The 10,429-nt window shown below is 49.8% G+C and overlaps 1 pseudogene; it reads right to left on the reverse strand.

Moving 5' to 3' along the window:
- Positions 1-2,066: 2,066 nt before the first annotated feature.
- On the reverse strand, positions 2,067-8,787 carry LOC106002680 (annotated as a pseudogene).
- Positions 8,788-10,429: the final 1,642 nt, after the last annotated feature.

The raw sequence follows: 10,429 nt of genomic DNA on the forward strand, positions 1-10,429 counted from the left end.
TGACACTACCCTCCCACCCTTGCTCTCCTTGCCCACTCCTTGCCTAAGATAGGACACACCCTCTGGAGTTCTTGGTAAGGCAATGCACACCCTGCTGTGACTTCACACTGGGGCAAACCTGGGGAGTTCTTAGAAATGTCTGTACACTGAGGCCAGCATCTGTTCTCACAACCAAAGCAACCACACTCCTTCACCATCTCTTGCAAGCAAGGAATGCGTTCTTTTTTGTTTGTTTGTTTTTTTGGTTGAGGGGCTGGAAATCAGGGCTTGATATCTGTCCCTGATGATGATTTTTGCTCAAGGCCAGTGTTCTACCACTTGAACCATGGCACCAGTTCTGGTTGGAGATTGGAGATAAGACTCTCAGGGGACTTTCCTGCCTGAGCTGGGAAACAAGATCCTCTGGATCTCAGCCTCCCAAGTAGCCAGGACGACAGGAGTGAGCCAACGGTGCAGGAGTTATGGTTTCTCATTCCTTAGAATTTCCAACTCGTTCTCCTCTAAACACTACCACCTAGATACTCCTCTACCTCCCTCAGGCATGGCAAATGGAGGCTCAGAATCTGGGTAGGGCCATGGGTATTAAAGGGCCCCCTGCACATCACTATCTCTCTCTAAGCTCCCATCATCCTCCTCTGGATGGCCTGGTCTTACAGGGTAGATCATACCCACTAGGACTTCTGCAGCCTGTCCTGTATCCCCCCGCCCCACCCAACCAGTACCTGAGAATTTCTGGGGCCAGCTGCTCCATGTCCCGGTGGAAAATGTTGGGAGGGTTGCTGGTAAGTGGGTCCAGGAGTGCTCAGGACAGAAGGAGTGTCCAGATCCTTACTGTCAAAGAAGGAGACACAATGCATGGATTGATCTACTAAGAGCTACAGGTCATAGCCATCCACCTGTCACCCAGGTCCCATGGAGTGCTGTTTTATATTGACAGTCCTGGGGCTTGACCTCGTGGCCCAGGCACTGTCCCCGAGTTACTTTTGCTCGAGGCGAGCACTCTTCCACCTGAGCCAAGGTGCGACTTCTGGCTTTTTCTGTGTATGCAGAACCTAGGAATCAAAACCAGGGTTTCCTGTGTGCCACGCGAGCCCACTTTTGCTAAGACACAATCCCAACCTTGGATAGCTGTTCTTCTGTGACCCCTTGGGCCTGTCTTGGCACAGTCTTGCACATATTTACCAAGTTTCTCACCAGCAGACCTGGCTAGAAATGAACACACTCTGCTATGTTGTCCTTTATCTACCTCATCTTTGCTCTCTGTACTTCTTTTCAGATCCTCCTTGTTAAGCAATACCCCCTTTCAAGTGCTGTCTCTAAGAAGCCCACTCCAAAAACCCTGGCAGAGGAGGATCTTTCCACTCTGCAAGCTGCCGGTCTTGTCATGCTCTGCCTTCCAGTTGATGTGGGTTGAGAGTGCACAAAGGGGAAGGCCTGGCTTCCACCACCCAATTTCTGAAGGCTCTGATACACTACCCAAGGACCTGCTGTATTTAACTCCGTGACAAGGCACTTAAGGCTCAGGCAGTCTGGGGGCAACAAATGGGGCCATTTCTTTGTGTGGGCTTTAACTGAGGGTCTGGGAGCTGTCTCTCTGAGTTTTTGTGCTCAAGGGTGGTACTCTACCACTTGATCCACAGCTCCACTTCTGGCTTTTTGGTGGTTCCATGGAAAGTAGAATCTCACTGACTTTTCAGCTTATGGCTGGCTTCAATTTTTGATCCTCAGATCTCTGCCTCTCGAGTAGCCAGTTTGTCGGGTGTGATCCTGAGCCAGAGGTGACAGGCACCAGGGCTTTTCTTTTGAGCTTTTGTTTATCTCATGTCAACTAGCAAGCCCTAGTTAATATAATCATTTACAGGGGATCAAGTTCCTCTCCTAGGTCAGTTAATCCAAGGAGATAAAGTGTCTTTGGAAAAGTCTAGTCTGAGTTGGCTAGGTGAGTGTGTGTGTGTTTGACTATGAGTTTCGGGGATATCTACCCCCATCTCTCTGGTGCTTCATTCTCCCAGTGGTGAGTACATCCAGTATCTCCACCCCAAGGAAGGTGGGTAGAAGAGGGTACATCAGGTCACACCAAGTGTGATGATCTGAATTATATCCCGCAACTGAAGCGGGGAGAGATAATAGAGAGGAGAGGTTTAGAGGAACATCAAAGGAAGCCCCTTACTTTTGGCTACAACTACCAGAGAGAAGACTGAATCCATCCTTTTTGGTAGTAAGATAAGAGTGCCCACTATTCATTTATTTTATGTTTTTGTGAGTCCTGGGTCTTGGATTCAGGCCCTGAGCTTCTTTTACTCAAGGCTGAGGCTCTAACACTTGAGCAACAGTGCCACGTCTGGCTTTTTTGTGGGGGGAGAGGTGGTTTATGGGAGATTAGAATCTCTCAGACTCTCCTACCTGGGCTGGCTCTTAGTCATGACCATCAGAGCTCAGCCTTCCAAATAGCCAGGATGACGGGTGAGAGCCACTGGCAGCTGACCACCACCATCCATGTATAATCCCCTAGGGGCAGTGCTGGGCCACCCTCACTGCACCCCCCTTGTTGTGAGAGGGAAGCAGACACGGGTGGGTTTGATACTTCAATAGCCTACCTACCTTTGAGCATTGTTCAGGGTCAGTCTGATGGTGGCTTCTTCCCTATCCACAGCAATGACTTGGCTCTTTCACAAGAACAAATGTTCCCCAGGAGGTGTTAGTTCTCTGGTCTTTCCTCTGCACACCGACCCCACTCACTGAAACAACACACCCCAGCAAAGCAAAGTAGACATACAGTGAATTCATTTTCTTATAATCAGGGTCTGGCCAGATAGGTGGCGGTGAGGATCAGAGGCCCGGGATTGTGCTGTGTGGTTGGACAACATGACACTTCCTCATCCACTTTCCTTTAACTGTCTTAGCAGAGGGTAGTGGGGAAGGGCTCACCAGATGGACTGACAAGGAATAACCATCACAGTCTATCCCGGACACAGAGGGGCTTACCTCAAGGAGCTAGTTTAACAGGTTGAGCGAGACAGCTCCTGAACCACAGCCCACCTCCAGAATGAGAGGGACACCTTGAGTCCCAGCCACATGGGGACCCTGGGCCACTTCCTCCAACACCCATTCAACCAGTTCCTATGAGAGAGTGAGAGAGAGAAAGTCAGGATTACACTTAAGCAGAGTGCCAGTAGAACAGGACTATAATGGTAACTACACATGAGGCTGAGATATGAGGATCATGGTTCATAGCCAGCCCAGGCAGGAATGTTTATGGGACTCTTATCTCCAAAGAACCACCAGAAACCCGGAAGTGGTGCTGTGGCTCAAGTAGTAGAGTGCTAGCCTTTATCTGAGGAGCTTGGAGACAGCACCCAGGCCCAGAGTTCAAGCCCCACAACTGACAATAAGTGGACTTCCCACCACAAGAAGTGGACTGAATAGCAATCATTGTCCTAGGGACCATGGCAGAGAAGTCAGGCTGAGCTTCCTGTCAGCTGGGGGTCATGAGTAGGTCACCCCGTTTCTCTGTGCCTCATTTTCTCCAGCTACAAAACTGAACAGTGAAGGATCCCCTTCCTCATTGGATAGGGTAAGGATGAAAGAGAGCCATGTTTTGTTTCATAATCCCATACCTGCAGCATGATAAATAATAGGCCCCATCTGAGCCCTTTCCAGGTATCTTCCTGTCATATGCTCACATAATTGCCAAGAACAATATCTGATGACCATTCCCTCTATGCCTGGCTCTACCCCACAGATCCCCCTGTATTGATCCCTTCTTTCCTCACAACTGTCTTGTGAGGCTACTGAGGTCAGATGGTTGAGGCCCAATGCAGAGCTTCAACTGTGGTCAAGAAACAGCTGTCATGGATTAAGAGTTTGGGACAATCCATCTAAACCGATGACTGAGCATGGCGCTACATGTCTAGCATCCCAACTACAGAGGATCAGGCATGGTGGCCAATTCCTGTCACAGGAGGACTGCATCCAGCCCAGCCTGAGCATATATTGAGTCTCTAACTCAGAAATGACCAAGACAGAAAGGCTCGGCTCCCGTGGTAGAAGACCTGACTGGAAAGCCCAAGGCCTTGAGTTCAAACCCTAATATACTGAAAAAAATCAGAGGCCCGGTGCCAGAGACTCATGCCTATAATCCTAGATACTCAGGAGGCTGAGATCTGAAGATCACAGGTCAATATTTAAAATAGGGTTGGCCTCTCCCATCGGACCTCATGATGAGAAGACCCATAGTCTGACCCATGCCAATATGCTCCATACTAACGGCTCACATCCATACTAAGTGATGGCCACATTCCCTGTCCCCCTGGGGAGCCACCCTCTGTGGACCCCACCCCCCGTTCCTCCCAATGTCCCTCTGTCACCAACCAGGCCCAAGGGAGTGAACAGTTCCAGGCCACACAAATCCCTTCATCTTACAATTTAGCAGTCCTGATTCCCCTTCAAGCATCTCACCCTTCCAGGTCCCCAGACCTTAGTCATAAAGCCCATTCATCCCCCAATGACAGCCATTAGAAGTTACCAAAGGTTCAGGTGCTCCTTGTTACAACCCACTTCTACACACACACACACACACACATGCATACACACACACACACACACACACAGAGCCAGCTCGGGTGGCTCCTGACTGTCATTCTAGTTACTCAGGAGGCTGACATCTGAGGAGCACTGTTCAAAGCCAACTCATGCAGTAAAGTCTGTGAGGCTCTTATCTACAGTGACCCACCAAATAGCCAGAGGTGGAGTTGTGGCTTAAGTGTCAGAGCACTAGCTTTGAGCACAAAAGCTCAGGAACAGCACCTAGGCCCTGAGTTCAAGGCCCAGTTTTTCTACCTCCAAACATACACAGACACATACACAGACAGACAGACAGACACACACACACACACACATGTATAGCCCAAGGCTTCAGCAGTCCCTGAGAACAGAACCATGAACTCACTCCATTAGGGTCACATCCCATTCCCAAGAAGGTGGACACCCAACCTCAGACCCACTGTAAACAAAACAATGAGCCTTTCACCTATCTGAAATGTCTCATAACCCAGCATGGAATTTCTTACCATACATACTGCTATACAGAAAACTTAGTCACCTCTTATTTTGTTGTTGGTCATGGGGTTTGAACTCTAGGCCAGGGTACTATTCCTCAGCTCTTCAGCTGAAGATGAGCACTCCCCAATTGAACCACAGCACTACTTTCTGTTCTCTGGTGGTCCATTGGACATCGAGTCTCACAGACTTTCCTGCCCAAGCTGGCTTTGAACCGTGGTCTTTACAGCTTTATGAGTAGCTAGGATGACAATTGTGAACACCGGTGGCGCCCGGCTTCAGCCACCTTCATATACCCAGAGGAAACCCAATTTGTCAGGCCACAAACTTCTTGCAAACCTTCACTTCAGACTCTGACACCCAGCATCCAAATCCATCCTTCAATGGAGAGAATACAGACACAACAATCCCACCCCTGCACCCATTCGCCCAATCCCTGCCTGCCACAGGCCATGTCCTCCTGATGCTGTGGCTTCAAACTGGGGCAAACTTGGGGAGTTCTTAGAAATGTCTGTACAGTGAGGCCAGCACCTGGTCTCCCAATCACAGCATCCGCCTGCCACTCCCCCTTCCCACCTCCCCCATCCTTTGCAGGCAAAGAAGTGTTACTTTCTTCCTTTTTTTCTGTTGTGGGTCTTGAACTCTGGGCCTGGGTGCTGTCCCTGATCTCTTTAGCTCAAAGCAAGCACTAAACTACTCGAGCCACAGCACCACTTCTAGTTTTCTGTCAGTTCCTTGATGACAAGAGTCTCAGGGTCCTTCCAGACCAGGCTGGCTTTGGGCCATGGTCCTCAGATCTCAGCTCCTGATTACCTAGGATGACAGCCATGAGCTACTGGCATCCAGCAAAACACACTTTTCCATGCTTGTCATCCTATCCCCTCAGGAGACTGAGATCTGAGGACTGTACTTGCATGCCACCCTTGGCAGCAAAGTCCATGAGAACTCTTTATCTCCAATTAAACACCAAAAAAAAGTTGGAAGTGGAGCTGTGGCTCAAATTATAGTGTGCTAGCTTTCAGCATCAAAGCCAAGGGATAGGACCCAGTCCCTAGTTTCATGCTTTTTCTAGCAAAGACCCACCCAAGAAAGAGAAGCAGGTGGGCACATGGGAGATCAAAGTTAACCCATAATATTCAATACTCCAAGAACAGGCCCCATCATGCTCTGATTCTTTAGATTCTATATCCTACATCATGACAGTCTTAGATAGAACTGACCAGGCACCTAGTTAGGACATTCAACTACAATCTCATACTGAGGATCCCCTGAACTAATCAAAGACGCAGGATCTCTCGCTGTACTGCCTCAATACTGGACAGTGAGGTGAGTTCTAGTTATCCAACCACAAGATGTGGGAACGAAAGGATTTCTGGGCCAAGGGTCCCTCTCTCTCAGGAAGGAGAAAAGGGCTTATCCATCCCAGGAATGTTCCTATGAGTATCCTCAAAGAAACAACCCTGCTCAGAGCCTAGTGAGTGTTCCCACCAGCCTCTACCCAACCCTTCCCCACCTTCAGTTGGCTCTCTCTGAGTCCTAGATCTTCCATCTAGACTAAAGGCTGAGCCAGCAAAGACACCCACCTCTGCCTCTGAGAATGACAATCACAGGATCCTAATGCCCCTCGAGGAAGTCTTGGGGCACCACCGATCCCGACTCCCGCCCTCATTCCCTGTCTGTCCTGTGCCAGTGGCATGCTTACCTCTGTCTCTGGTCAAGAAATGAACACCAGGGATGTGATCTTCAGATTGAGCCTGGAAATCCCAGTCCCAAAAGTCGTACTGCATAGGCATCCTGTGGTGGATGATAGACAGGTGATCAACAGGCACCAGGACATTTAATAGCAATGTGGCTGGGTCAAAAGCTCTATCAGTGATGGTCTAGGTTGACAGGCAAGGTTCTGACACACCTGACCTGGGATCATCCTCCCTTTTCTTCTTGCTTTTTATCCCTTGCTCCACCCTCTTGACACTCCATCACCCCAACACCTCACTAGCCCTTAGACATTTCCTTCTTATCTGACCAGAAAATAAACTCCTGGGGGCCGGAGATGATTGAAACCTGGTGACCCACCCTGAGCCCAAGGGTCTACCCGAGGCTGCTTCCCTCTGCAGTCAGTGACCACAAGGCTCCTGGATGTCATGAAGTTGCTGAGGGGTCAGTGGCTTGGTCCTACATACTGCCTTTATGCTCTGAAACTGTCCCCACAGAGATGTGAATGGTTGGCTCCCTTGATCCAGGGACTCCAAACCAAGGCTTACATGTTCTTCCTTCTTCCTTTCTTTCTTTCTTCTCTCTCTCTGTAATTCCCTCTTCTCTCTCTTTCCTTTCTTTTTCACTCCTGGGCCTTGAACTTAGAACCTGGGTGATGTCTCTGAGCCATTTTACTCAAGGCCAATAGACTACAGCTTCAGCCACACATCCACTTCTGCTGTTTTCTTTTTGTTAGTTAGTTGGAGATAAGAGTCTTACAGGCTTTCCTGCCCTGGCCTTAAGCCTCTATCCTCCCATCTCAGCCTCTTAATAGATAGGATGACAGGTATGAAGCATCAGCATCCAGCTCAAACCAAGGTTTCTTCATGTGCTGTGGAACCAGCACTGGAACCTTTCATTGTCTATGGACCCCCCGGAGCCTGGCTCACACTGTAACTGTTTTTTGGATAAATAAATGAGCATCTTCCCATGACAATACTACAGAAAAGTCCCATCTGATACAGGTAAGCATCCTGGTGGGGGGAAGCCTTATGTAGCTCTCCCACAATTCTCCATCCTCCCTCTTCCTGCCCTCCTGGTGCCACTGCACTTAACTGGTTTGGCTCCGAGGAAGTGAGCCACGATATACTCGCTGGATTCTGGGGCCTCTGGGATGCCTATCTTCTCAAAGATCTCTGTCCAGTGGCTGACCATGTCTGTGGCACTCAGTTCATGTGAACGTGGTTGCCTTGAGCTGAAGGCCTGGCTGAAGGGGCTTCCTCTTCTCCCCCTTGTGCCAGCCAGAATGGTCTACCATATCTGGCCCCCAAGATTCATGTTGCAGAGAAAGGATCCTCAAAGCATCCCAGTCTTCCGAATCTCGAAGAGTCCAGTGCAGGTGCTGGGAATCATCTCTGCTCACAGCTTGCAGGCTGGGGATGGTGAGGTCACAATCTCTTCTCCCCACGATGTCCTCGACTGTGGTGGTCACCCTAGAGAGAGCAGGAATAGAATCAACAGCTGCCAGAGAAAGGCAGTCAAGGCATGATGTTCATAGCAGGAGACCATCTGGCTAGGGAACTCTGCCTGTGCTGCATTGAATGTCATTGTTTGGTGGCTGAAATGGTCCATCTAATTTGACACAGAATCCCAGGCGTTAGTAGAAATTGCTAGCTTCAAGATAAAGCCCTGGAAAACGTGGTATTTAATTTGTCCCAATCAAAGGGTTCCAAAGTCAGCGATCCCCTTTTCCTTCCAGACAGCCTACAGCAGGTTACAGAAACTGGCATTCAGAGTCCTAGCTAACTGCCACAACCTGATACCAAGTGGGGGAACACACTTGTCCACCACTGCCCAGCTGGAAACTGCCCAGGCGGGACACAGATTGGAGTCTGCAGGACCCCAGGGATGATTGACCACTGGTACAATGCCCCGGCAGGGAATCCATGTCAGCAGTGGGGGCCCGGAGCACCCTGCCCAGATGCCCACTGACACAGTCAATGCCCTGGGGAAGGTTGCTTTCTCATCCTCGGTCATGGTGAACCATGTGCCATGTCACACCGTTTGCCACTCCCCAGACCCTCCTAGCCTCACAGCCCCTGCCCTACTCCCCACTCCCGCCTCTAGTTCCTTAATTATGTTTGGCAGACACGTTCCCAACCCTTGAATTAGCTCCAACTATACACACGAGAGCAGACTGTCTGGCTAGAAGAGTACAGCTGCATTCATACTCTCTTCATGAGCCTTCTGGCTGAAAACAGAAGGACAGGTGTCCGCTCTGGTCTGCAATTCACACAGGCCTCCTAGGGGAGACACACACAGGCCCAGCAGTTACTGTGGGCTACAGGAAACGGGGAACGGTAGGTGGAAAGGAACGTCTACTGAAAATTTCCCCAAAGGAGCCATGAAACTGTGAAGGAGAAAACAAAAAATTATGGCTGGATTCATACTTGGCATTGATGAAAAAAGAACAAATACACACACACACACATACACATAAAATGCTTTTGCTCTTTTTAGACACAATGACGTAAATATGTTTTCATTGTTCTCCCTGCTCTCTGAACACACACACACACATACACACACACAAATCCAGACCTGTGACAGAAGACTCCTCCATGCAGCACCTGTAATTTGCCATCTGATCACTCACCTGAGCACAGACAGGCAGGTATAAGGAGAAAGATGATCTCTCTCTCTCCTTCCCTCTCTCCCTCTCTGTCTCTCTTCCTCTCTCTCTCTCTCCCTGTCTCTCTCCCTCCATCCCTGTCTCTCTCTCTCATGCTTACACACACACACACACACACACACACACACACAAACACACACACAATTAGACTCAGCAGTGTCTCTCCTGAGTTTGTTGGTTCCTCCTCTAGAACAAGGTACAAGCTGGAGCACAGGGATTCCCTTGTCAAACTAGTGGCTCCCACCCAAAGAAGCACCCACCGCTCTAATAATGCAGAACCACCCACCCTGCCTCTCACTTTCTCAAGTTTCCCTTGGGAACAACCAGCATTTACTCCCTATTCACCAAAATCCCAGGCCAGGACGCTGTGTGAAGGTGTCCTGAGATAGGTGGCTCCTCAGAGCCAGGACTGAAAACAAGCAGTGGGGTCACAGTGTCCCAGAGGGGTGTCTGACCTGGGGTGGGGGCAGTGTTGGGAAATGCATGTGGTCCTAAAGGCTACATACATGGACAGAGTCCCTTCTTCTAGCCTAGATGCTTCTGGGTGACTTGGCGGATTCTTGTGAAGGACTAGGAGAGCAGATGGACTGTGAGCCACCAGATTCTGGGAGAGCTGGGAAATGTGATCACCCTGTGAGAACTGTTGACAGCTGATGTGTGGGGGACAGGTCATGTATATATGTGTCAGAGGGGGTGTGTTCTTCCCAGATATTCACCTTCTATCTAACTCCAAGTGTCCTCATATAACTAGTGGGCTTTTCTGAGACCCTCCTCAGGTGAAAGGGTGACCAAGCACAGAAGACAAGGGCTCACACAGCAAGGAGGGCCTATCTTTTGCATCCAACACCCACCACCCCCAGCAAAAAGGAAAAGACCCGAAAAGGCAGGTGTGGAGGTGCTGCTCCCCACCTCTGAGTAAAGCCACCAGGTTCCCAACAAGGAGAGGAAGGGTGCAGATGTGCTGCTGTGTGGCTCCCACTGCTCCAG

The sequence above is a fragment of the Dipodomys ordii genome, unplaced genomic scaffold, assembly GCF_000151885.1.
Source record: "Dipodomys ordii isolate 6190 unplaced genomic scaffold, Dord_2.0 Scaffold1000000039, whole genome shotgun sequence".
Lineage (NCBI taxonomy): Eukaryota > Metazoa > Chordata > Mammalia > Rodentia > Heteromyidae > Dipodomys > Dipodomys ordii.